At 46.2% G+C, this 9,543-nt stretch overlaps 1 pseudogene; it reads left to right on the forward strand.

The window, feature by feature from the left end:
• The first annotated feature begins 6,659 nt into the window (after positions 1-6,659).
• LOC100945030 lies at positions 6,660-7,595 on the forward strand (annotated as a pseudogene).
• The last annotated feature ends 1,948 nt before the right edge of the window (positions 7,596-9,543 follow it).

Below are 9,543 nucleotides of genomic sequence, written 5' to 3' on the forward strand. Positions count from 1 at the left end.
AATTCAGAAGACATAAATCTAGGCAAATGACCCTACCCTCCTCCCTGAGGAAGTCCCAGCATTACAATGACTAATGCCATTTTCTCAGCAGTGCCAAACCTTAAGGGCTTCATGTGCGATTTGTCTTACTAGAAGTGTGATCTTAATCAAGGCTCCTGCCTCCCCCTACACCCAATTTTGTCCTATAAAATGCGATGGCAACGCCTCCTCACAGGGCTGCTATGAGAGGTGACATGAAGCATGAGTAGCATTCAGCACGGGGAGGGGCAGCCATCATGACTGCTGTGATGACTGTGATTATGATCAAAGTCAGCAAACACCCTACGGGCCCTTCCTCGGGAGGAGGAGCCTTCCCAGAAGCATCACACCCTCACACCCCTCCTAGTCAAACACTGGCCATTCCTGAACCATCCCTGGCAAAGGGACAGTTGCCATGCTTACTCATTTGAAGTCGAACACAGCTCAAATGGGCAAAAGTCATTTAGAAGAAATTCCTTCTTTTTAACTTGAGCCTCTCCAAAAATATTAAAAGAGAGCCAATCCATAACCTTCAGCAATATTTCTCACATCCCCCTTTCTCACCACCCCAATTTCTCCACAGGCCCATATTCTAAGGCTCTTGCTTGAGCCCCAGCCCTTGGAGCTCCCCCACCCACCCCACCCACCCCCGCCAAACCTTATTGAAGAGAAATCCCTCTGGTCTCTTCCTTCAAGCTAGATCCTGAATCCAGCCAATCCCGACCCTTCCTGCTCCCACGGAGGTCCAGGCACCTTCTGCTCTCAGCCAGATGCCTGCTGGGGCCTCCTGTGTGATCTGGTGGCTCTCACCCCTGCACTGGACTGGATGCTGGGACACACCAGCCAGTCCACCCTTCACACAGAGGCACTCATTTCCCCAGCTGCCAGAAGTGTCACCTGCCAATGGCTCTCAGATGAGTCCCTTCCAGAAACTGCCCACAAACAAGAAGGCTGCATGGCCTTCTCTCACAGTAATTCTATACCATCACATAAATGAATTCTGACAAATCACCTTTTTTTTTGAGACAGAGCCTCAAGCTGTCCCCCTGGGTAGAGTGGTGTGGCATCACAGCTCACAGCAACCTCCAACTCCTGGGCTCAAGCAAGTCTCCTGCCTCAGCCTCCCAAGTAGCTGAGACCACAGGTGCCTGCCACAATGCCCGGCTCTTTTTTGGTTGCAGCCATCATTGTTATTTGGCGGGTGCAGGCTAGATTCGAACCCACTACCTTAGGTGTATGTGGCTGGCGCCTTAGCCACTTGAGCCACAGGCACCAAGCCAGGAATCTCCTTTATAGCAGAAGCCTCCTTATAAGTAAAGATTGCCACCCATTTCAGTGCCCAGATTTACTCAGATTAAAATAATATTTCTGGCTCAGCGCCTGTGGCTCAAGTGGCTAAGGCGCCAGCCATGTACACCCAAGATGGCAGGTTTGAATCCAGCCCGGGCCCACCAAACAACAATGATGGCTGCAAAAAAAAAAAAATAGAAAAAAAAAATAGCCAGTGGCACCTAGTGAGGCTTTGTGAAAGGCAGATTCAGCTATTTACTTCTATTTTTTCTCAGTGCTCCTCAGAGCTAACCCAGGGAGAGACAAACTAGCAAGACAGGTTGATGCCAAGGGTGGTTGGGTTTAGTCATTGATATTCAGTGAAATTTATTTTCCAATTTTCTGCTATGTAGTTATATTACAATTACCATTTAAATTGTACAAATATGTATTTACTTACAGAGAAGGAATACAATGAGTATAATACATTTGCGTAAAAGACCAAGTATATGCAGATGTAAACAATTATAGAAAATACATATGAATTTATATGAACATGTAAAAACTTCATATAAGAAAAAATTCATTAACCTAGAAGTAATAGTACTCAGGCCAACACACTTGAGTCAGGAATAAAAGATTCTCTTAGTGGAAACCATTATGAAAGAAATTTCTTTTTTTTTTTTTTTTTTGAGACAGAGCCTCAAGCTGTCCGCTGAGTAGAGTGCCATAGCATCACAGCTCACAGCAACCTCCAACTTCTGAGCTCAAGCAAGTCTCCTGCCTCAGCCTCCCATGTAGCTGAGACCACAGGCGCCCACCACAACGCCTGGCTATTTTTTGGTTGCAGCCATCATTGTTGTTTGGCAGGCCCAGGCTGGATTTGAACCTACCACCTTAGGTGTATGTGGCTGGCACCTTAGCCACTTGAGCCACAGGTGCTGAGCAGAAAGAAATTTCTAATAGAGAATATGGTGCATTTTATGGGTTTTTTTTTTTTTTGAGACAGAGCCTTACTTTGTTGCCCCCTGTACAGTGCTCTAACATCAGAGCTCACAGCAACCTCAGACTCTTGGGCTCAAGCAATCCTCTTGCCTCGGCCTCCCGAGTAGCTGGGACAACAGGCACCCATCACAACGCCTGGCTATTTTTAGAGACAGGGTTTTGCTCTTGCTCAGGCTGGTCCCCAACTCATGAACTCAGGCCAGCTTGGCCTCCCGAGCCACTGCATGGGGCCTATGCATCTTTTTTTTTTTTTTTTAAAGAAATAGGAAGCAAATTTAAATTGGGTCAGAATAGTTAACCTTCACTATAAGGAGAAAATCCTTTAACCAGTCTAGGTGGTTTATCTGACATCTCTAGCTCTTTTTGGAAACTTTTCAAACTTAATGTTCATGTCTTTCTTTGAAGTATGAGGTACACCAACTCTTGTATGTGCTAAAGAGATTAATTTTTAAGCTCTCTCCTCTGATATAAAATGTACACCATGTCCTCACCTTTCACGTTCAGTTCCCACTGGAGCAAACCAGGCATAAAAAGTCTGAAGGAGGCTCAGCACCTGTGGCTCAAGCAGCTAAGGTGCCAGCCACATACACCTGATCTGGTGGGTTTGAATCCAGCTTGGGCCACCAAATAACAATGACGGCTGCAACCAAAAAATAGCTGGGCTTTGTGGCCGGTGCCTATAGTCCCAGCTACTTGGGAGACAGAGGCAGGAGACTTGCTTGAGCCCAGGAGCTGGAGGTTACTGTGAGCTGTGATGCTACAGCACTCTACCCAGGGTGACAACTTGAGGCTCTGTCTCAAAAAAAAAAAAGTTAGAAGGAGCTCCAGCTATTATTAGGGGAAAGAATATGTGGCTGCAGATCAGGTGAAGAAATTGGTCAGGGGATTTAAAAATAAGCCCATCCATTAATTGTTTCCTATATGTCAAACACTACATCCATCAGCTCATTCAAATCCCATAATGGCCCAGAGTAATGCTGCAATCTTTTGGGAAATGATGTAACTAGTGCAAGATTACATGATGAGTAAGTAATGGAGGAACAAGAACTTGAACAGAGACTTCTGTTTAAAGTCTGTGCTCTTAGCCACTATCCTACACCCCATCCAAGCCACCAGTGATACAGCACAGTGCAGGATCTGCTGGGGCACCAGGTATTGGCAGTTTCTCCCCATGGATTACAGACAAAGGTGCACTGAGCACCAGCTCTGGGTGCAGCCACTTTAACTAAGGGCAAAAGCTGGACCTTGGAAAATGTTCCCCAAAGAAAGACAATGGCTCCCCTGGTTTGCTCCAGTGGGAACTGAACGTGAAAGGTAAGGACATGGTGTATGTACATTTTATATCAGAGGAGAGAGCTTAAAAATTAACCTCGTTAAGCACATACAAGAGTTGGTGTACCTCATCCTTCAAAGAAAGACATGAACATTAAGTTTGAAAAGTTTCCAAAGAGCTAGAGATGTCAGGCAAAGCTGTGAAAGTAGTCATGGAAATTCACAGCAATAGTGCTTGCCCATTTCTATAAGTATCTGTCCAGGAGAAGACATTCTTATCAAGTAATGACTCAAGTAGTGATTTAAAGCCACCCCTCATTTTATTATGACATGCCTTAATGTGTGGTGTTCTTTTGTATTCATTTTACCCAGCTATGTAATGTTTCTGACATCTCAACCATCTATTTATGAATGGGATCTTCCATTGTGTCTGCCATATCCTTCCTTGGGCGGCATGATCTACTCTGGTTATTCATGTTTTCAGAGTTTTTCTGCTGATTCTGCCCCATGATAATTTTATACCATTTGGCTAGATGAGCAGGTAAGGAGTTGGGTTGGGGGCTCCAAGAATAGTGATTAACCAGCCCTTTGCCCCAAAGCTGGGACTGGCGTCTGTACCTTTTCCCCTAGAGCTTTGCCAAGGACCCATACAGTACTAAGGCCTGAGAAACTGTGGGCCTGCTTGGTGTGGTGGGGCTAAGTGGCTCTGTCTTGTTTTCAACTGGTCTCTCTCCTACCCTAGTGAATCAGTTACTCTGGGTTGAAGTCTCAGCTGTGGAGAAATACCAGCAATTAAGTCACCCTGCTCCCCACAGGCAACAATTGGAAAAGGAAAATCAAACCTTCCCACGACCACACACCCAGGGTACCACTTTGGATAGTCCTTGGGTGATTGGCCCAGTTCAAGAGGTCCAGATCAATTGTCCCAGTCAGCACTGGTCTCAGGTGGGAGAGTTCAAAAGGTCTCCAGCAACTAGCTAGCAGCTCAAGTATGACTTGCTCCGGTGCTCTGTGAGGTCAGAAGGACCCACCCAGCAAATAAATTATTCTGGGAATAATTTATTAATTATTAATGCCTCCTTCCTCACCTTGCACCTCTGTCACACCCAGTCACTGGTAACCCCACAGGGCTGTAGCCCAGTTCCCTCCAATGAGCAGATGCTCCAGGGGTTTGCGCCTGCCTGAGTCACAAGGACATCTATGTCTCCCCAGCCAGACCACCACTTTCTGCCACTATCCAGCAGGGGGAAGTGAGGCCTGACAACCTCAGGTATTTAATGGAGGTTATGGCGGTTCACTCAGTTACAGCCCCACCCCTGATTGATGTTGCTGGCAAAGCAGAACAACTTTGCAGAATTTGTTTCTGTCCCTGCTATATCCCCCTGTAGATCAGATGTTTGAGCTCACAGAAACTGCAACTCATCCCTGGTCTGTGCTGTCAGGTCTCAGGGCGGGTGGGGTTAGAGCTCACACTCAGGTGTCAGTTTCAGGCTCTGCCTGCCCACCTTTGTCCCATCTAAGATCCCCTGAGGGCCAAGTATGTCTTAGACTCAGTAAATCAGTCCTCTGGCTCAGGACCACTCTGAGAGTCTGCGTCTCTGCGCACACGTATTCTAGCCCCCATGCTCCACCCAGGCTGGTACTGCCTCAGGCCTACCCTTTACTCACAGGGCCTGTGTTTCCATTCCAGATCTGTTCCACCAATGGCTGCCACTGGAGAAGATGCCTGGCTCCCTCTGGTTGCCCAGAGAGACAAGGAGTGTCTGTCTGAAATACCCCCAGAGGGGATAGGGCGTGAGCCCTATTGTTTCCACCACTATGGCTGCTGTTTTGTGCCTTGGGGCACCACTGCTCCTGTATGGTTCCCTCTCAGTTGACCATCTTCTCCTTACTCCCGTGCCGCAGAATCAGCACAGACCAGCAACAGCCCTGGCCCTATCCACACCTCTCGAGAAAATGCCCAAGAATCTGGACTCCATGGGGGACAGGCTTCCAGACCTTGGGGTGAGACTGGAAGGGAGTCCTGGGAGTTCAGAATTGCAGGTAGAGAATATATACAGTTTTATGCCTGGTGGGAGAGTGCCATGGCATCCTAGTAGGGGAAGGAGGTCCAGTTTTTAGAGGGTCTGTCCTGTGGAATAAAATGGGAGGACGTTTAAACTCTGTTCACTTGTTTGTGTGGAGTATATTGCAAGCCCTTCTCATGGGGTAGGGGACTCCCGTCTGCTTGACAATGGATTTTGTACCTTTTGTTTACAACCTTGGGGTCACCGCTTGCCTCAGCAGGGTTGATGTCTGTTCTTCAACCTTCTCTCTTGGCTCAGCTCCAAACCATTGGCTTACTTGCTGAACTTTTGTCCATTAACTCTCCTTCTGGACGGGAGCCTCTGTGGAAAGATGGCTCCAGTTGGCCATCTTGCCTCTGCCCTCCATTGTTGCCTTTTTGAACAATTAGAACTTCATTTTTGCCAGTGTTTCTACCCCTATTATTCATTTTTTCCCCAAATTTTATCCCATAAAATTTTCTGTTTGTTTGTTTTGGTTTGATTTATAACATTTTTGTTTTTCTTCTCTACTTGGTGGAGATGGGAAACTGTGTCCGAACAGACTAGCAAAGAGCTGCTGACCTCAAGGGAACCACCCAACCCAGCACCCCCAGAGGTTGGGGGTTGTTAAGGTTGGTCAGAGTACCCTACTGTACACCTATATTGCTCCTGTCTCCTCTTCCTGTGCCTCTCTTCTTTTTATCAATATTCCCTTTTCCCTAACCCCTCTCCTTTCTCTTCTTTTTTTTCTTTCTTTTTTCCCTTCTTGCTCTTCAGTCTTCTCATCCTTCTGGTCCTGTACCAAAGGACTCATCGAAACCCTGGTCCAGAGGCACAGTAACTTAAAGAGCAAGAGGAAATGAAGGGAAAATTAGGGCAAGGAAACAGATAAAAGAAATCACTCATGAGGAAGAATCAGCAGAAAAATGTTGACAACATGAAAACCCAGTCTAGAGCCACCCCCACAAGAGACCGTGAAATAGCTATTACAGAGGATTCCATCTATAAAGAAATGTTAGAAATGACAGAAAAGGAATTAGAATACAGACGATGAAAACAATGAAGGAAATGATGGAAGCAATGAAGGAAACTGCTGACAAAGTGGAAAATAACCAAAAGAAAATCCAAAAACAGAATCAAATAAAAGATGAACAATATAAAGAAAATAGGACCCAGCTCCCCCTAAGCAGTAGCAGCAGCAGCAGGGCAGCAGGGCAGCCCTGGAGTCGGGGGCCAGGACCCGGGGACCCCCCACCCAGCGAGACACACAAGCTGGTGGTCATGGGCGGCGGCGGCATGGGCAAGAGCATGCTGAACATCCAATTCATCCAGTCCTACTTTGTGTCTGAATACAATCCCACTATCAAGGACTCCCACACAAAGATCTGCACTGTGGATGGCATCCCAGCCCGGCTGGACATTCTGGACACCGCGGGCCAGGAGGAATTCAGGGCCATGCAGGAGCAGTATATGCGCACTGGCCACAGCTTCCTGCTGGTATATGCCATTAACAACTGGCAGAGTTTCAACGAGGTGGACAAGCTCTTCACACAGATCCTCCAAGTCAAGCACCAGGATGACTTCCCTGTCATGCTGGTTGAGAACAATGCAGACCTGGAGACACAGCACCAGGTCCCCCAATCTTGAAGCACTGGCCTTCAGCGCCTCCCACCATGTGGCTTACTTTGAGGCCTCAGCCAACTGCGCCTCAATGTGGATGAGGCCTTCGAGCAGCTGGTTGTTAGCTGTCTGGAAATTCCAAGACAGGAGCTCCCACCCAGTCCCCCCAGTGCCCCCAGGAAGAAGGGTGGGGGCTGCCCCTGCGTCCTCCTATAGCCTAGGTGAGAGAGAAGCAACCAGCATGAGCACTTGGGACCACCTATCCTCAAACCTTGCCGTGTGACTTGAGGCCCTTGCTGAGCCTCAGTTTCTTCATCTGGGTCTCCCAGGACACACTACATCCCCCACCCCTACTTCTTGGCCTCCTCTGGGCTTTCACCACTGTGTGCCTTCTACCAATGCCTCTTTCCCCACTCAAGACCCTGGTGGGAGTGAGGGGTTCTGGGTCACTGCTGTATTTAACTCCTCTCCCCTTGAAAAATAAATGCCACTGCCGATGTCAAAAGAGAGAAAGAAAATAGAAAAGCTATAGCAGGGCTATAGCAGGAACTGAAGCAGTCAATTAGGAAACTTAAAGATGAAATACAAAGTATCAACAAATTAGACCAGGGGTCCTCAAACTTTTTTTTTTTTCTTTTTTTTTTTCTTTTCAAACTTTTTAAACAGGGGGCCAGTTCACTGTCCCTCAGACCATTGGAGGGCCAGACTGCGGGCCCCAGCATGAGTCAGCTGCTAAGCAGGACAGGCAGTGATGGCAAAAACACTCAGCAGGCTGGATAAATGTCCTAGGTGGGCTGCATGTGGCCCGCAGGCCATAGTTTGAGGACACCTGCATTAGACCATGCAGAAGAAAGAATCTGAAAGGTAGAGGACAAAGCTCTTGAGATAGCTCAGATAGTTAAAATGGCAGAAAAGAAGACAAAGAAAGCACAATGTTCACCAACAGAATTGTGGGACTTTATGAAGCATTCAAACATACGAGTTATCGGTATTTCAGAAGGGGAAGAAGAATGCCCCAGGGGAATGGAAGCCATACTAGAGAATATTATAAATGAAACTTTCCCAAATATCACCAAAGATTGTGACACACTCCTTTCAGAGGGATATCAGACCCCAGGTTACCTCAATTTTAACGGAGCTTCTCCAAGACACACTGTGATGAACCTGTCCAAAGTCAAGACAAAAGAAAAGATTCTGCAATCTGCCAGGAGTAAGCGCCAGTTGACCTACAGGGGCAAATTCATCAGGGTGACTACAGACTTCTCTAATGAAACTTTCCAAGCAAGAAGACAATGGTCATTTACCTTTAATCTACTTAAACAGAAGAATTTCCAGCCCAGAATACTATATCCTGCTAAGTTAAGTTTAAAACTGACAGAGAAATCCAATCATTTACTGATATACAAACACAGGAAATTCGCCAGCTCTACAGGAAATACTTCAACCTATTCTACACACTGACCATCAGAATGGATCAACAGCAAAGAACTCAGAAATTAAAGGACAGAACCTAACTTCCACACTGATGCAAAAGATAAGACTAAGTAATGGACTCTTGCAAAATAAGATAAATAAACACTACCACACTTATCAATTATCTCAATAAATGTTAATGGCTTGAATTCCCCACTGAAGAGGCATAGAGTGGCTGACTGGATTAAAAACCACAAGCCATCCATTTGCTGTCTGCAGGAAACACACCCAGCTTCAAAAGACAAATTAAAACTCCAAGTTAAGTGTTGGAAGAGAATTTTTCAGGCAAAGAGAATTCAGAAGAAAAGAGGAGTTGCAATCTTATTTTCAGGTACATGTGGATTTAAAGCAACTAAAGTCAAAAAGACATGATATTGGTCAAGGAAAAAATACAACAACAAGATGTTTCAATTCTAAATATTTATGCACCCAATTTAAATGCTCCCAGATTCTTGAAACAGACTTTACTCAGTCTGAGCAATACGATATCCTATAATACCATAATAACAGGGGACTATCATACTCCTCTTACAGAGCTGGACAGATCCTCTAAACAGAAATTAAACAAAGATAAAAGGGACTTAAATGAGACCCTAGAACAACTGTACTTGATAGACTCATATAGAACACTCCATTCCAAAGATAAAGAATATACATTCTTCTCATCGCCTCAACTCATGCAACATTCTCCAAAATTGATCATATCCTAGGACACAAAACAAACCTCAAGAGAAGTTGAGGGGCTGTGCCTGTGGCTCGAAGGAGTAGGGCGCCGGCCCCATATGCCGTAGGTGGCGGGTTCAAACCCAGCCCCAGCCAAAAACTGCAATAGTTAGCTGTT

This window comes from Otolemur garnettii, unplaced genomic scaffold (genome assembly GCF_000181295.1).
Source record: "Otolemur garnettii isolate 467f Iridium unplaced genomic scaffold, OtoGar3 scaffold00021, whole genome shotgun sequence".
NCBI lineage: Eukaryota > Metazoa > Chordata > Mammalia > Primates > Galagidae > Otolemur > Otolemur garnettii.